The sequence below is a fragment of the Camellia sinensis genome, chromosome 8, assembly GCF_055761805.1.
Source record: "Camellia sinensis isolate YWXY chromosome 8, ASM5576180v1, whole genome shotgun sequence".
Taxonomy (NCBI): Eukaryota; Viridiplantae; Streptophyta; class Magnoliopsida; order Ericales; family Theaceae; genus Camellia; species Camellia sinensis.
In genome coordinates this window covers 186,510,995-186,525,732 of record NC_138968.1, presented here as the reverse complement: position 1 = coordinate 186,525,732, position 14,738 = coordinate 186,510,995, and the positions used below count along the sequence as shown (strand labels likewise).

At 39.2% G+C, this 14,738-nt stretch overlaps 1 pseudogene across 1 annotated transcript in view; it reads right to left on the bottom strand.

Annotated features, from left to right (window-relative positions):
• Positions 1-12,346, bottom strand: part of LOC114294262 (disease resistance protein At4g27190-like) — a 41,475-nt pseudogene extending 29,129 nt beyond the window's left edge. The window contains exons 1-2 of the transcript XR_014339236.1: positions 12,184-12,346; positions 7,449-7,471 (exon numbers count right to left, since the gene is read on the bottom strand). The product of XR_014339236.1 is annotated as a disease resistance protein At4g27190-like (transcript). The remainder of the gene's footprint in view (positions 1-7,448; positions 7,472-12,183) is intronic.
• Positions 12,347-14,738: the final 2,392 nt, after the last annotated feature.

Below are 14,738 nucleotides of genomic sequence, written 5' to 3'. Positions count from 1 at the left end.
CGGTATCATGACCGTGTTGTTGGTGGTATGCGCAGTACTTTGACGGGTCATAAGAGGGGGGGAGTGGATTTGGTAATGGCTTTGGTTCCAGGGGTTTCAAATGATTTTTCCTGATCAATATCCCCAGAACCTTGGACAGGGGCATGTATAGTTGGGTGAAAGTTCTTTGGCCCCGAGGTTGGAATCGGTTGTTTTGTGAGTTACTTCCGGACGCGCCGGAGAATGGTGTGGCAGTCATGGGCCTTGGAGGGGGAGGGGGAGTGGTGGTGACCATACCAACTTCCGAGGCTCTCGTGTTTGCAGCGCCACTCGGGCCCGCGTTGTTGTTGCGGTTGAAGGTCCTCCTCGATTGTTCTCTGTCCTGGTCAAACAGCCCTTGTTTCATAGCATCTTCTATTTGGACCCCCATATCATGTAAGTCCGCAAAAGTGGGGAAGGGGACTACGATCATTCTTTGCATCAACTTGGGGTGGAGATTGCGCACAATCATCCGAATCTGATCTTTGTCAGTGGGCCTTAGAGTCATCGTTGACGCCTTTGCCCTCCATCGGATCACAAAGTCCGAGAAAGATTCCTTAGGCTCTTGCCTTGTCGTTTCAAGATCACGGGTTGTGATCTCGATTTGAGTGTTGTATGAATATTGCGTGACAAAGGCTTCAGCCATCTCATCCCAATTCTTCTTCACCTCATCTTGCAATCTTGCGTACCAATGGGAGGCCACACCCGACAGGGTTCGGCCGAATAATGAGAGCTTCTGTGGTCGCGTAAGGCCCATTGGCCGCAAGACATCCGCAAACAGTCGGATATGGACCATGGGGTCGCCGGTTCCGTCAAAACGGTCGATTTGTGGCATTTTGAACCTATCGGGGAGTGTTACGGCCTCCTCGGTATATCCATCTCCGATATCCGGCATAGCCTTAGCCCCTTGGGATTTTTTGAAAAGCTTCTCCAGTTTGCTCAATTTCAGAGCTGTTTGATCAACCTCGACCTCGGATGGAGAGTCCGGGTGATTGGATGTGTGGACCTTGGACAGTTGTGGTGGAATCGGGGGCGGGACAGGCCCCGTTGGAAGACTCGTGTCCTCTTGCAGAATTTGGACAGCCGGTACAGTATTCTGGGTGTTAGGAGGGACGTCCTGAATAACAGGAGCCTTCTCAGGTAATGGGGCTCCTGCTGGAGGAGGAATCTGGTGTGAAGCAGATGCTGTACTCTGTTGTTGCAGTCTAGTAATCAGTTCAGCCTGCTGAGTCATAATTTCAGCTTGCTGCTTAGCGAGTTCATCTCGGCGGACGGCATCTTGTTGCATAGCCCGCATGGTTTCCTGCATCTGGCGTATCATATCCTCAACCCCTGTCGGTGCCGTCATATTGTTTCGATTTGTCTGAACTACCGGTAGATCTGTCTCAATGGGGACCTCAATCAAATTGTCCACTGATGAAGGATACCACTGTTCAGGTGCTCTCTGTTCAGATGTACTGCGTTTTCTCTGCTTCCTTCTTGTAGTAGGGCGTAGAGAATGGAACACTGGCTGTCCGTCGATTAGATCCTCAGATCGATGGAGTCGACGACCTCGTGTCCAAGGTGCTTGGGGAATGCCTGTTGGGTTGGAAGCAATCGTGCTAAAATTGACCTAGCAAAAGATAAATAAAGCGAAAAGGAAATAAATAAACAGATAAACGGACAGCATAATAGCTTTAAAATAAAATGCAAGACACACAGTCGGGCATAATCAACACACAGTCAAAAAGCTGAATAAACACTGTCCTCGAACACTGATTATTATCCCTGTATCACTGTTCCCTGAAACAGAATCTAATATCCGCAGATAACTAATCCTCAAATACTGGCTGATGCCCGCAGGCCTGATACCCAAACTTATGTACTGAACTGATGCCCACAGGCTTGATACTGACAATTCTGAACTGATGCCCGCAGGCTTGATACTCAAATTCGTATACTGATCTGATGCCCGTAGGCCTGATGCTGACAATTCTGAACTGATGCCCGCAGGCCTGATGCCCAAACTCATATACTGATACATGCATTCCTGTAGAGACGCACTCTAAAGCACATAACAGATAAGTGAGAGCCAAAACACCCCTATGTTGGGGTAGGGTTTCCCTGTCCTATTTTGTCAGGAGCTAGGGTTTCACTATGCACACAGCGGTTTCAAACAACCTATAAACGGGTAAGCAACCTGTCCTAATTTAGAATGGTCACTATGGATCCGAATATGCACTAGGTCGAATGGTCAAAAAGGGTGCCCCGGTAAAACCGGGGTTTGTGTTCCCATACTGGCAGAGCCCACAACCGGTCAGCCTTATGGTCATGCCTTGACAAGACAAGCCTCCGGCAAACCGTTCAGGAATAGCAGATGGCAAACACGGTGTCCTAGGCGCACCAATGCAAATGCAATGCAAAGAAACACACAAGTGTAGTCAAAAATAGATATCATGAGTTCGAGTCAAGTTCTCTAAATCCCCAGCAGAGTCGCCAGAAACTGTAACAAGCCCGCGGGGGGGCCTCGCTACAGCTCGGACTCTCAATGTTTGTCGCGGTTCTTAATCTGAACCAAAGAGTCCAAATCTGGCAAGTCATTTTGAGAAAACTGATTTTTGAAAAAGTAGTGCCAAACATGGACTGCTTTGCCAGATACAGAGTCGCCACCTAAATATTTTATTTTGGGAAATTTAGGAAACCCTGACTCGGTGCCAAAAGGCCACGTGTCCGTCATCACCAAAGCTGCTTCGGCTCGGGAACTTGGGTACGATTGGGGAAGGTCACTTCGTGAGCACCCCCGCTCGCCCGGTCAAAGACCGGCCTCTACTAACCATGATATCGATTTTTGAAAACATTGTGAGTTCTTAAACCGGTTTATTAGCCTAGGTTACTATGTGATGTACACAGTACATAAGTATAGACCAGGTCGCCTAGATTGGAACAAAACACTTTTTGTTTGTTTTTGAAAATGGTTTGCTACCCGCAGGTAGGCTTGAAAACATTTGGTGACTTATTCCAATTTAAGTAACCCAACCTTCACCCACAGGCATTCAGGCAGTTATATCAGATAAGCACATAGCCTCATGGTAAGTATGCTATCATGGCATTGACTCACACACATGCAAGGATGCTAAAGCATAAAACTCACCGGGTACTCCAAGCCAAAATAGATACTTATTAGAAATCATGCATGAATCCTAAGTATACAGAAATGCCTAATGCAACACATGCAAAATGCAACTATAGCAGGCTCGGCTATTCTAAACATGGCGTATGGAATGCTACAACTATCATGTATTCAACTTGGAATTGAAAATACAATGCAGTTAGTATGATGCGCCGAGCCCGATGCATGCAAAACAGATGGATGAATGCAAACATGCTATCATACTGTATGCTAATTTAAACATGCCCTAATCTAACCAACAAAAGCGGATAAATAAAAGGGAGAAAGACGTGGGATTGGAAGACATGCATCACACTCACCCACACTTATTACAGTTGCGCCCTCACTCGGAGGGTCCGAATAAATAATACAGTCTAAATATTACAGTCCCGAATAAAAGAATATTACAGATTTCTAATTAATTAATGAATTAACTAAGAAAGCAGATAAAACTGGCGTGCGAGCCAGGGACTGTCTTGCTTCTGATGGATGATGCATGTCCGTGTTGTCTTGCGCGGAAATCCACCGGAATGCCCCAATTAGCCTCTGTTTACACCTGTTCTTGAAATGCGTGCTGAGCCCAGAAAAATTGCTGATTCTTCGTTTTGCTGCAACAGAGAGCAGGAAAGGGGCATAACAATGTATCTGCACAGATATATGCATGTCTCGATCCTCGTGCCACCAATCACGCATACCGAGGCATGATGGCCGAGGAATCGAAATGCACAACTCAATATAGGATGAATGCACATGAAACTACAGCTAAAACCTAACTCCATCATGGGTAATTCGGAGTGTCGGTGACTGGGGAATTGAGACACATTCCGTCACTCGGAGTACGAAATGTACCTCGTTTCCCGTGCCCGGGCTAATTCCTATTCCGGACATGATGCAATATGCATGATATGCATGAAATGCAACTAATATACAATCCTAACATACATAATGCTATGGAATGATAGGCCTCGAAATACGTGCACTCGGGCACGCAAACTGAGAAAATGACGGAATGCAATGAAAATGAGATGCCTCGAAGTACGTGCACATGGGCACGCAAACCGAGGCGATGACAGAATGATGAAAATGAGATGCCTCGAAGTACGTGCACACGGGCACGCAAACCGAGGCGATGACAGATACAATGAAAATGACATGCCTCGAAGTACGTGCACACGGGCACGCAAACCGAGGCGATGACAGATACAATGAAAATGACATGCCTCGAAGTACGTGCACACGGGCACGCAAACCGAGGCGATGACAGATACAATGAAAATGACATGCCTCGAAGTACGTGCACACGGGCACGCAAACCGAGGCGATGACAGATACAATGAAAATGACATGGAAATGACAAATGGGCTTATACCAACATGAGTGAGCCTCAGCCACACTCACATCGGATGCCGTCGGATAAAAATAGAGTGCCTCGAAATGCGTGCACACGGGCACGCAAACCGAGGCGATGCTAAAATGACATGAAAATGACAAATGGGCTTATACCAACATGAGTGAGCCTCAGCCACACTCACATCGGATGCCGTCGGATAAAAATGGAGTGCCTCGAAATGCGTGCACACGGGCACGCAAACCGAGGCGATGCTAAAATGACATGATAATGACAAATGGGCTTATACCAACATGAGTGAGCCTCAGCCACACTCACATCGGATGCCGTCGGATAAAAATGGAGTGCCTCGAAATGCGTACATACGGACACGCAAACCGAGGCGATGCTAAAATGACATGAAAATGACAAATGGGCAACATGAGTGAGCCTCAGCCACACTCACATCGGATGCCGTCGGATAAAAATGGAGTGCCTCGAAATGCGTGCACACGGGCACGCAAACCGAGGTGATGATGGAATGCGATGAAACATGGCAAAAATGATATGCAAGCATGCTAATGGAATTTCAGCAACAAAATATGGGGAAAACAGTCCCGAAATGAAGCGAAATGATATGAAATGCAAGGAAATGTCCCGAAATGCAACATTAGGCACCCGAAATGGCCTATAGCCATGCTAAATATGCACAACATGGACATGCAATGCAAAGACAGAATCTAGACAGCCCCAAGATAACCACTTTTCCAGTTATAGACATGGCCAAACAGCAAATATAGGTATGGCAAAAATAGCATACAAGAATAGGGGCCAAGATAGGGGTAATGAAGCAAGTGGTATAAGCTAAACCCAAACTGAAAAATTTCCTTCTACAACACTGAAGATGGACCAAAAATATGAACATTTACAGTATATGGCAGCCTCAAAATCAGTATACAAATATGCTAAAAATGGGATGCAAAACAAGGCCCAAAAGGTGCTATAACATGAAGTATATAAAATAATCACCAAACAGGAAAAAAGTGTGAATGAAACATGAAGTATATGCCAAAACAAGGCCACTTTCAGTTCGGACCAAGGTCCAAAAACAGAAGCCAAGAGGGCTATCAACTTATGCAAAAATGGGGCCAAATAAGGGATTGAACTACAAGTGATACATGGAGACACCAAACAATGTTGAGCCCTTCTCAAATGTTGAAGAGGGGCTCAAAATAAGCCCTATATCAGTTTACAACATGCTCGAAAATAAATTGCTTATGGGTCAAAAATAGCATGCAAATCTATGACATACAAGATGGTCAATGAAGCAAGTGTATTATGGAGGGCTCAAACAGGGTTTAGCCCTTAATGAGAAGTGAAGATGAGCTCAAAATATGGCCCTTTTCAGTTAGGGCCGGAGCTTGAAACAAAAAGCAAGAGGGGCTTAGAAATGGAACAAGATAAAGGGTCAAAAGGGTAAAAGTGTAACTTACCCTTGAAGATTCGAGATTTTGTTGCTTCTTGGGTTGATTTGCAGCTTCTTTAGCCTTCAAGAATCTTCCCTTGCTGCTGGAAATGAGATGGTGGTGGTAGAGCTTGGTGGTGTAGAAGGAATGAAGGTTAAGAAGTTAGGGTTTTTTGGAGAATTGAGAAGGATGACAATGGAGTTTAGGGTTTGTGCTTGGAGAGGAATTTTTCTAACCCTCAAGAAGGAGACCCTCAGCTGGCTATAAGGTCAAGAAAGGGGTGTAAAAGGGGGGTGAATTGGAGAGCATAACTCTCTCCCAAAATATCCCCCGGATACAGAAAATATCTGGGGGATATTGCCCAACAGCTGGAAAGGGTACAGTGAGGAGAATACGGCCGGCCTCATACTTTTGCTGGAGGTGGCCGGCCGGCCACACCCCCTAGCCGGCCGGCTAGGGGTCAAAAGGGTCAACGAGCTTTTCTGGCCGGCCAGATATTGGGGAGGTAGCCCTATGTGTGTACAACACAACCATGTAATTGAAATTCCAAGAAAGTGGGCCCAAGGGGTTCAACAATGGCTCGGAAAGAGGGGGTCAAAAGGGTCAAGTTGACTTACTGGCCGGCCATGAACTTTTAGGGGCCTCTCAGGTGTGTACATCACAGATATGTGGTTCAAAGTTCAAGAAAAAAGGTCCAAGGGGTTCAACATTAGCCCGGAAGAAAGGGGTCAAAAGGGTCAGGTGACCTTAATGGCCGGCCACCAACTTTTAGTGGCCTCCCAGATGTGTAGATCACAGATATGTGGTTGAAAGTTGGCAACACTACCCCTAAGGTATTCAACATTAGCCCGGAAGTTGCAAAAACGGGCGCCGGGAGGCCCCGGAGGAGAGATAACTGGTTGCTGCAACAATTGCTGGCCTCCCACCCTTCAGTGACCTTCCTTGTGATAAAACAGAGGTACCTGCCAAAAATGAACGAAAACCGTTGCAAAACGAACGTTCCGGGGCCAAAACACGCAGTTCGGGGTCCCGAAAATGGGCTGTTAAGCACCGAAAATGGTATTCGACCTCGAAGTGGGTTTCTCAGCCCCCAGTGTCCCTCAAAAGGGAGAAAATAAGATGTATGCCAAAAATCAGAGCAATAGGAGATGGTTAAGCGGTCCCGAACCGAGGCACACGGCCTGACGGCTCCGAAAACCGGGAACCGGACTCCGAAATGGGCAAAATGGCCTACGGCCACCAAATGTAGCCTACGGACATTGAGAAATGGTCTACGAGACCTCTCCCTCCCTTCAGGAAAAGAAACAGAGAAAACCGAGTCTGGTTCGCAAACCGAGACAAGGCACAGAAAAGGGTTCGGAAGTCCGGAGGTAGGGCTTACGGCCGCGACTCTGAAACTTCTGAACGAGCACATTATGCAACATCACCAAGCGCTCAATCGGTGACGTCTGAGTCTTAAGGTCGGTCAAAAATGGGGTGTCTACACTGCCTCGATCTGTCCTTTCACGTTGTGTTGGTTCATTTTAATATCATTCATTTATTTATTTAGTTATTCATTTTGTTCATGATTCTTCATTGGTTCTTATTTATGAATTTTATCTTGTTCATGAATGGAGATTCATTACTTTGGTTTTGTTCATGAATTAATATTAATTATAATTCATGAACTTGGCTGTGAATTCTCCCTTTTCTCTAGGTTCATGGCCATTATTATTGTTGATGTATTTTGTAATGTCCTTGAGGCCTATAAATAGTTTCCTCTTCTAATCTTTTCTTTAACAACAAATCAACACATCAACTATTTTTCTATACTTGAGAGATTACTAGCAAAGAAGGGTGTTTTTCTTGGTAGAGCTTTGGGTTCACCATCTTGTGCAGAGTTGGCTTGAACCATACAACAAGTGGTCAGGCTGTTGTATTCTGGAGGGGACAGGTCATAGTTTTGTGACTGCTGCATCGGTATTTTGGGTTCTTCCAACCGCAATGGGCTTGATCTCCTTAAGGAAAACGAGATATCCGTGTCTCAACCTGATCTATTTGTATCTCTTTTTCTTTGCATTATTTATCAATAAAATATATTTTTTCTGATATTTCATCAACAATTTTAAGGAGATCAAACCATGAATCAAGTACTAGAAAAAACCAATGATGGAATTGGAGATCTCAACAAGCCTTTCAAGTTCAAGAGAGTTCATTTTAAGAGGTGAAAAGGAAAAGTACTTTTTTACCATTGTCTTTTGAAAGTTGCATATGCTCTTATCAAGAAGAACCCAAACAAAATCCCAACCGAGGAAATGAATGATGAAGACTACGAGGCACGTGAAGCAAAAGCGGCTTCCTATAATAAAGATAAGTATAAATGTCGCTTTTATCTCTTAAATTTTGCTGATCAATTTTATGATTACTATGACACCACTTATACTTTGTCTTCTATTAATTTTTTGGCATGCTCATTTGTGTCATATTAACAGTAAATATATGGGAATCATGAGTAGTTTAAGATTAATTCCTAAAGTGACAAAAAAATTTAAGAAATGTGAAGTTTGCAGTAAAGCAAAAATTACCAAGAGGCCTCATAAAAGTGTTGAAAAAAATACCGAATTGCTAGAATTATTCCATAATGATTTGTGTGAGTTTGAAGGAATTTTAACTCGGGGTGGTAACCAATATTTTATCATTTTTATTGATGATTTTTCAAAATACACAAATGTATATTTATTAAAAAATAAAAGTGATGCTTTTGAGAAATTTAAAGAATTCCTTATTGAAGTGGAAAATCAATTCGGTAAAAAGATTAAGAGAATTAGAAGTGATAGAGGCCGGGAGTATGAATCTCTTGGATTCAACTCTTTTGTTTAGTCATTGGGAATTATTCATGAGACTACTCCACCATATTCACCTTCATCTAATGGCGTAGCTGAAAGAAAAAATAGAACATTAATTGATTTGACGAATACTATGCTTATTGATTCAAGTGCTCCCTCAAATTTTTGGGGCGAGGCTGTTTTGACAGCTTGCCATGTGATAAATAGAGTGCCACATAAAAAGACTAAAATTGTACCTTATGAGTTGTGGTGGGGGTGTAAACCAAATCAAAGTTATTTGAGGGTTTTGGATTGTTTAGCTTTTGTGAGACTTGCAGATCCTAAACGACCTAAATTGGGTGAACGAGCTACCACCTGTGCTTTTCTTGGGTATGCGTTGCATAGTACAGCTTATAGATTTTTTGATATGGAAAATAATATTATTTTTGAATCAGGTGATACTGTTTTTCATGAAAATAAATTTCCATTCAAATCTAGAAATAGTGGGGGTCAAATAATTTCTGAAAATATTTTATCCATGCCTAGCTCTTCTACTCATTCTCAAGTTTTTCAAGAACAATAAAATTTTCAAATCCAACCAAGGAGGAGTAAACGAGCCAGAGTTGAAAATGAGTTTGGCCCTGACTATTATCTTTACAATGTGGAAGAAATTTCTCTTACAGTGCAAGAAGCTTTATCATCACCTGATGCTATTTTCTGGAAAGAGACTGTAAATGATGAGATAGATTCACTACTTTCAAATAAAACATGGAGCTAGTGGATTTACCTATAGGTTGTAAAACTATTGGATGTAAATGGGTCCTTCGTAAAAAATTTAAACTGGATGGAACTATAGATAAATATAAAGCGAGGCTTGTCGCTAAAGGTTTTAAGCAACAAGTTGATCTTGATTTCTTTGATATTTTTTCTCCGGTTACTAGAATTACATTCATTAGACTGTTGATAGTTGTGGCTGCAATTCATGATTTAAAAATTCATTAAATGGATGTGAAAACAACATTTTTAAATGGAGATCTAGATGAGGAGATTTACATGGACCAACCTGAAAGCTTTGTGGAGCCTGGCCAAGAAAGCAAGGTGTGTAAGGTAACTAAATCTCTTTATGGTTTAAAACAAGCTCCTAAACAGTGGCATGAGAAATTTGATTCCTACATGCTTGAGAATGGCTATAAGACTAATGAATGTGATAAGTGCATATATTATAAAACTTGTGAGAATGCACATGTGATTGTTAGCCTATATGTGGATGATCTACTTATCTTTGACTCTAATTTGCTTATTATAAATGAGACTAAAAATATGCTTAATAGCCACTTTGATATGAAAGATCTTGGTGAAATCAATTTTATTTTGGGAATTAAAATTACCAAGACTAATGATGGTATTTTTCTTGATCAGTCGCATTATGTTGAGAAAATTTTAAAGAAATATAATTTTCTAGACTGTAAACATGTTGCTACTCCTTTTTAAGCAAGCATACATTTATCTATTGTAACAAATGAAAAAGAAGTGATTAATCAAAAGGAATATGCTAGCATGATTGGTAGTTTGAGATATGCTACTGACTATACTAGACCTGACATTGCATATGCTGTTGGAGTACTTAGCAAATTTACTAGCAAGCCAAGTCAAGATCATTGGCTAGCCATGGGAAGAATTATGAGATATTTATCTGGTACCAAAAATTATGGTTTGTTTTATCACAAGTATCTCACGGTACTTGAGGGATATAGCGATGCCGATTGGAACACTTTGTCAGGTGATTCTCTCTCTACCTCGGATTTTATTTTTACCTTGGGTGGTGGTGCTATATGTTGGAAGTCTAAAAAATGGACTATAATTGCTAATTCTACAATGGAAGCTGAGCTTATAGCGTTAGCTTCAGCATGTGAGGAAGCGAATTGGTTAAGAGATTTCTTACATGAAATTCCTTTTTGGGAAAAACCAATTCCTCCTGTGTTAATTCGTTGTGATAGCACTGCTGCTATTGGTAGAGTGAACAACCATTTTTATAATGGTAAATCCAGACCTATTCGAAGGAAACACAATAATGTGAGATCCTATTTGAGTAATGGCATCATAACTGTGAATTATGTAAGATCTTGTGATAATCTTGCTGATCCGTTAACCAGGGCCTTGGCAAGAGATAGGGTCTGGAATACATCGAGGGGGATGAGTTTGAAGCCTATAAAATCAAAAATCATGTATGAGAATACCCAACCTAGGGACCAGAGATCCTGTAACTAGGTTCAATGAGAAGAACGAATCATATGGTGGTTGTCAAAAATGCACTCCTTAATATTTTGTTATCCATCCTTATGATGTAAGTGCATTTGTCCTGTAATGTTAGAGTGTTGAGTTTTTATATTCTTAATGAAATTCTGTAGTTTTTATTGAGTGAGGTGTGTCAATTACAGGAACATCCTTGATAGATTTCACCTATGTGAGTATGAAAGTGGGGCCGCTTTCTATGAGAACAAGGCTTATTCTCAAATATGCTCATGAAAACTGGGATAAGCATAAGGCCGTATTGTGCTGGCTATTAAAGCTCATGTCAGCACCTGAATTATTATGTGTGAGCAGTAATACTTTATTTCTCCTAAGCAGTCATAGTTCAAGTCTGAGACCACTACTGGCTCTGGAGTAGAGGTTGCTGTTTCACTAATGAAGGCTCAGTCCAGAGCACACCTTCATGATGCATACTAATCTATCTTTGTTTGGTAATCTCTCTTGTCCTTGTTGATATTAAAATGAGTGGGGGATTGTTGGTTCATTTTAATACCATTTATTTATTTATTTATTCATTTTGTTCATGAATCTTCCTTGGTTCTTATTCATGAATTTTATCTTGTTCATGAATGGAGATTCATTGCTTTGGTTTTGTTCATGAATTAATATTAATTATAATTCATGAACTTGGTGGTGAATTCATGTTTGGTATATTCTCCCTTTTTTCTAGGTTCATGGCCATTATTATTGTTGATGTATTTTGTAATGTCCCTGGCCATTATTATTGTTGATGTATTTTGTAATGTCCCTGAGGCCTATAAATAGTTCCCTCTTCTACTCTTTTCTTTAACAACAAATCAACGCATCAACTATTTTTCTATACTTGAGAGATTACTAGCAAAGAAGGGTGTTTTTCTTGGTGGAGCTTTGGGTTCACCATCTTGTGACTTGAACCATACGACAAGTGGTCAGGCAGTTGTATCCTGGAGGAGACAGGTCATAGTTTTGTGACTGCTAAATCGGTATTTTGGGTTCTTCCAACCGCAGTGGGCTTGATCTCCTTAAATAAAACGAGATATCCGTGTCTCAGCCTGATCTATTTGTATCTCTTTTTCTTTGCATTATTTATCAATAAAATATATTTTTTCCGGTATTTCACCAACACGTTGTTTTGGAGATTTGTTAGATTTCCCATTTCCTTGTTGAGTTTTTCCAGGTTTGATTGGAATCTGATAATACTCTTGATCTTTAGGATAGATAAAGCCAAATAATTTTTTACCAACTGCTAAGAGTCCTCCGGCCATAGAAGATAACACTGCATCCATAATAGCTGGTGAGATGCAAACACAAATCAGATGCAGGAATAATACCACACCCTATTTTTTAAGGGTTATCATAAAGCTCAAGAACAACGGTTTTTTAAATTTCTGGTCGACTTATTGGGTGTTGTAAATTAAATGGAATGGAAGGGGGGTAGGTGCCGTGACAGCACAACGGTATCGTTTTGTTTATTATATTAAAAAAAAAAAAAGAAAAAAAAAAGGGGGTTAAAACACGCCACGGTCTCTTGCCTTAGGTGGAAAGAGTGTAGAACAACACTTTTAAGTTGACTTCAGGAAAATAAGGGAGAAGCTGTAAACAATACAAAAAAAAAATAATAATAATTGAAACACCCCACCGTTATCTGTCGAGTTCAATTGTAGTAAATGAATTTAGGTGAAAAAAATAGAAATAAAATTCACATTTGTTATAAGAAATAAAAGGTTTAATTAGTTGGAAAAAATAAGTAAAAAAATTGTATAGAAATTGAATTTTGTAATATTTTTATTTGTCTCAAAATCATTTTTTTGTAAAAATAAATTTAGAATAAATTGCACCGATAGTTCTTATATTTTGTTTTTGTGTCATTTTGATTTATGTAATTTTAATTGATATAATTTTGACTAATATTTTTTATTTTGTCCCAATTTGATTCAATTCATTATAATTGTTAATTTTTTGTAATAAAAAGTGCGCATATGAGCGACATGTATCACGTAAGGGAAAATTTATAAACTTTATCAATTTACTAAGTTAACATCAACTAACTTAATAACTATTTTTCATCCAAAATCCTAACGCCATTATCAATTAGACCAAATTAATAAAAAATCAAAAAATTAATGGCCAAACTTAAGTAAATTGAAAGTATAGAGACCACTACGACACAATGGACAAAATTTAAGGACTACTGATGTAATTAACTCTAAATTTTAAAAGAAAACCAAGGTTGAAATAAGAGTTATTTGAAACAAATAGTACTTCAATTATACAACATGTAACAACCATATAACATAAAAAGTATATATAGGTACTATATATATAGCTGAAACAACTAAATTAAATCAAAATAAAAAAATAAAGTTAAATTCAAATTGTGAACCAACTAACAAATTCAATATTCAATATCATTTCAAATCTAATTCCTTCTCATACCAAATCATTCAAAATTCAAATTCCAAAATCATTAAAATAAGTAAAAATAATAATATGATCCAACTCTATATTTTTGAAAAGTAAAAAATTACAATAATGATAAGGCAATAGTTACATATTAATCAAATGTCATCTCTTCCAATTTTGTAAGAATGGTGTTGTGAATTGCTAAAGAAATTAAAAAATTTATCCTTGTGGAAACTTGATGAAGGCTCTGTGAACTATATTATCAATGCACTAGATTCAATTGTCAAAATAAATAAATAATAAATAAAAAGATATTAAAAATATTTATACAAGCATGAGACGCAATTTCTACCTATTAAACTAAACAATTAAATGCTTTTAATTCTTACTTTATAATTATTTTCCTTTGAATTTGAACGGCAATATTAGGTATCATGAAAAATCTTTCATGAAAATAATCATAAAAGTTTTATGACTCTTAAATTACACTTAGAATAAAGCACCACATACTAATTAAGGTAATTTAAAGATTATAAATTTTTCATGATTATTTTCATGAAAATTTTTTTATGATCCCCTACCTAAATAAGACCTATGAAAAGTAATTTAAGTTCATGAGAGACTTTTCTTTTTTTTTGTGTGTTGCCTATTTATTTATTTATTTTGGGAGAGCAAGACCAGAGCCATTTCCTTATCTTTTCGTCGATGTTTCCCCATCCTACGAATTGACCAAGTCTAAGAAAAACGAGTAAAATGACCGGAGTCATCATCAATTATCAATCACGTTATTAATACCCCCAAAAGTCATCATTCAAAAATTTTGAGTGAGCTTTTCTGTAAGGGTTGGACTTCTATCTACTCCGTGATTATAAGAGGGTATTGTTAGAGTTAGAGGGGTTTATTATATGTTTCGTTTTGATAATTTAAATTATTTAATATGTAAAATTTATTAAATACTATATGGTTGTAAAAAAATATGTAAAACTCATCGAGTACTATATAGTTGTAAAAAATTATGTTGATCAGATATCGATAGCTATTTCATCAAATCAGATTTTTATTAACCGTTTATTTTTTTACCGTTCTTTTTTTTAATATAAAACTGATTTGATCACGTAACTATCGATATTCGATTAACGTAATTTTTTACAATCATATAATATTCGACGAGTTCTACACATTGAACGGTTCAAATTATCAAAACGGGACCCATGGGGCCTAACAGTACCCTCAAGTTCGATCACAGATCGAAAGGAAGCCAATCCCTTTCTATAATTTAGATT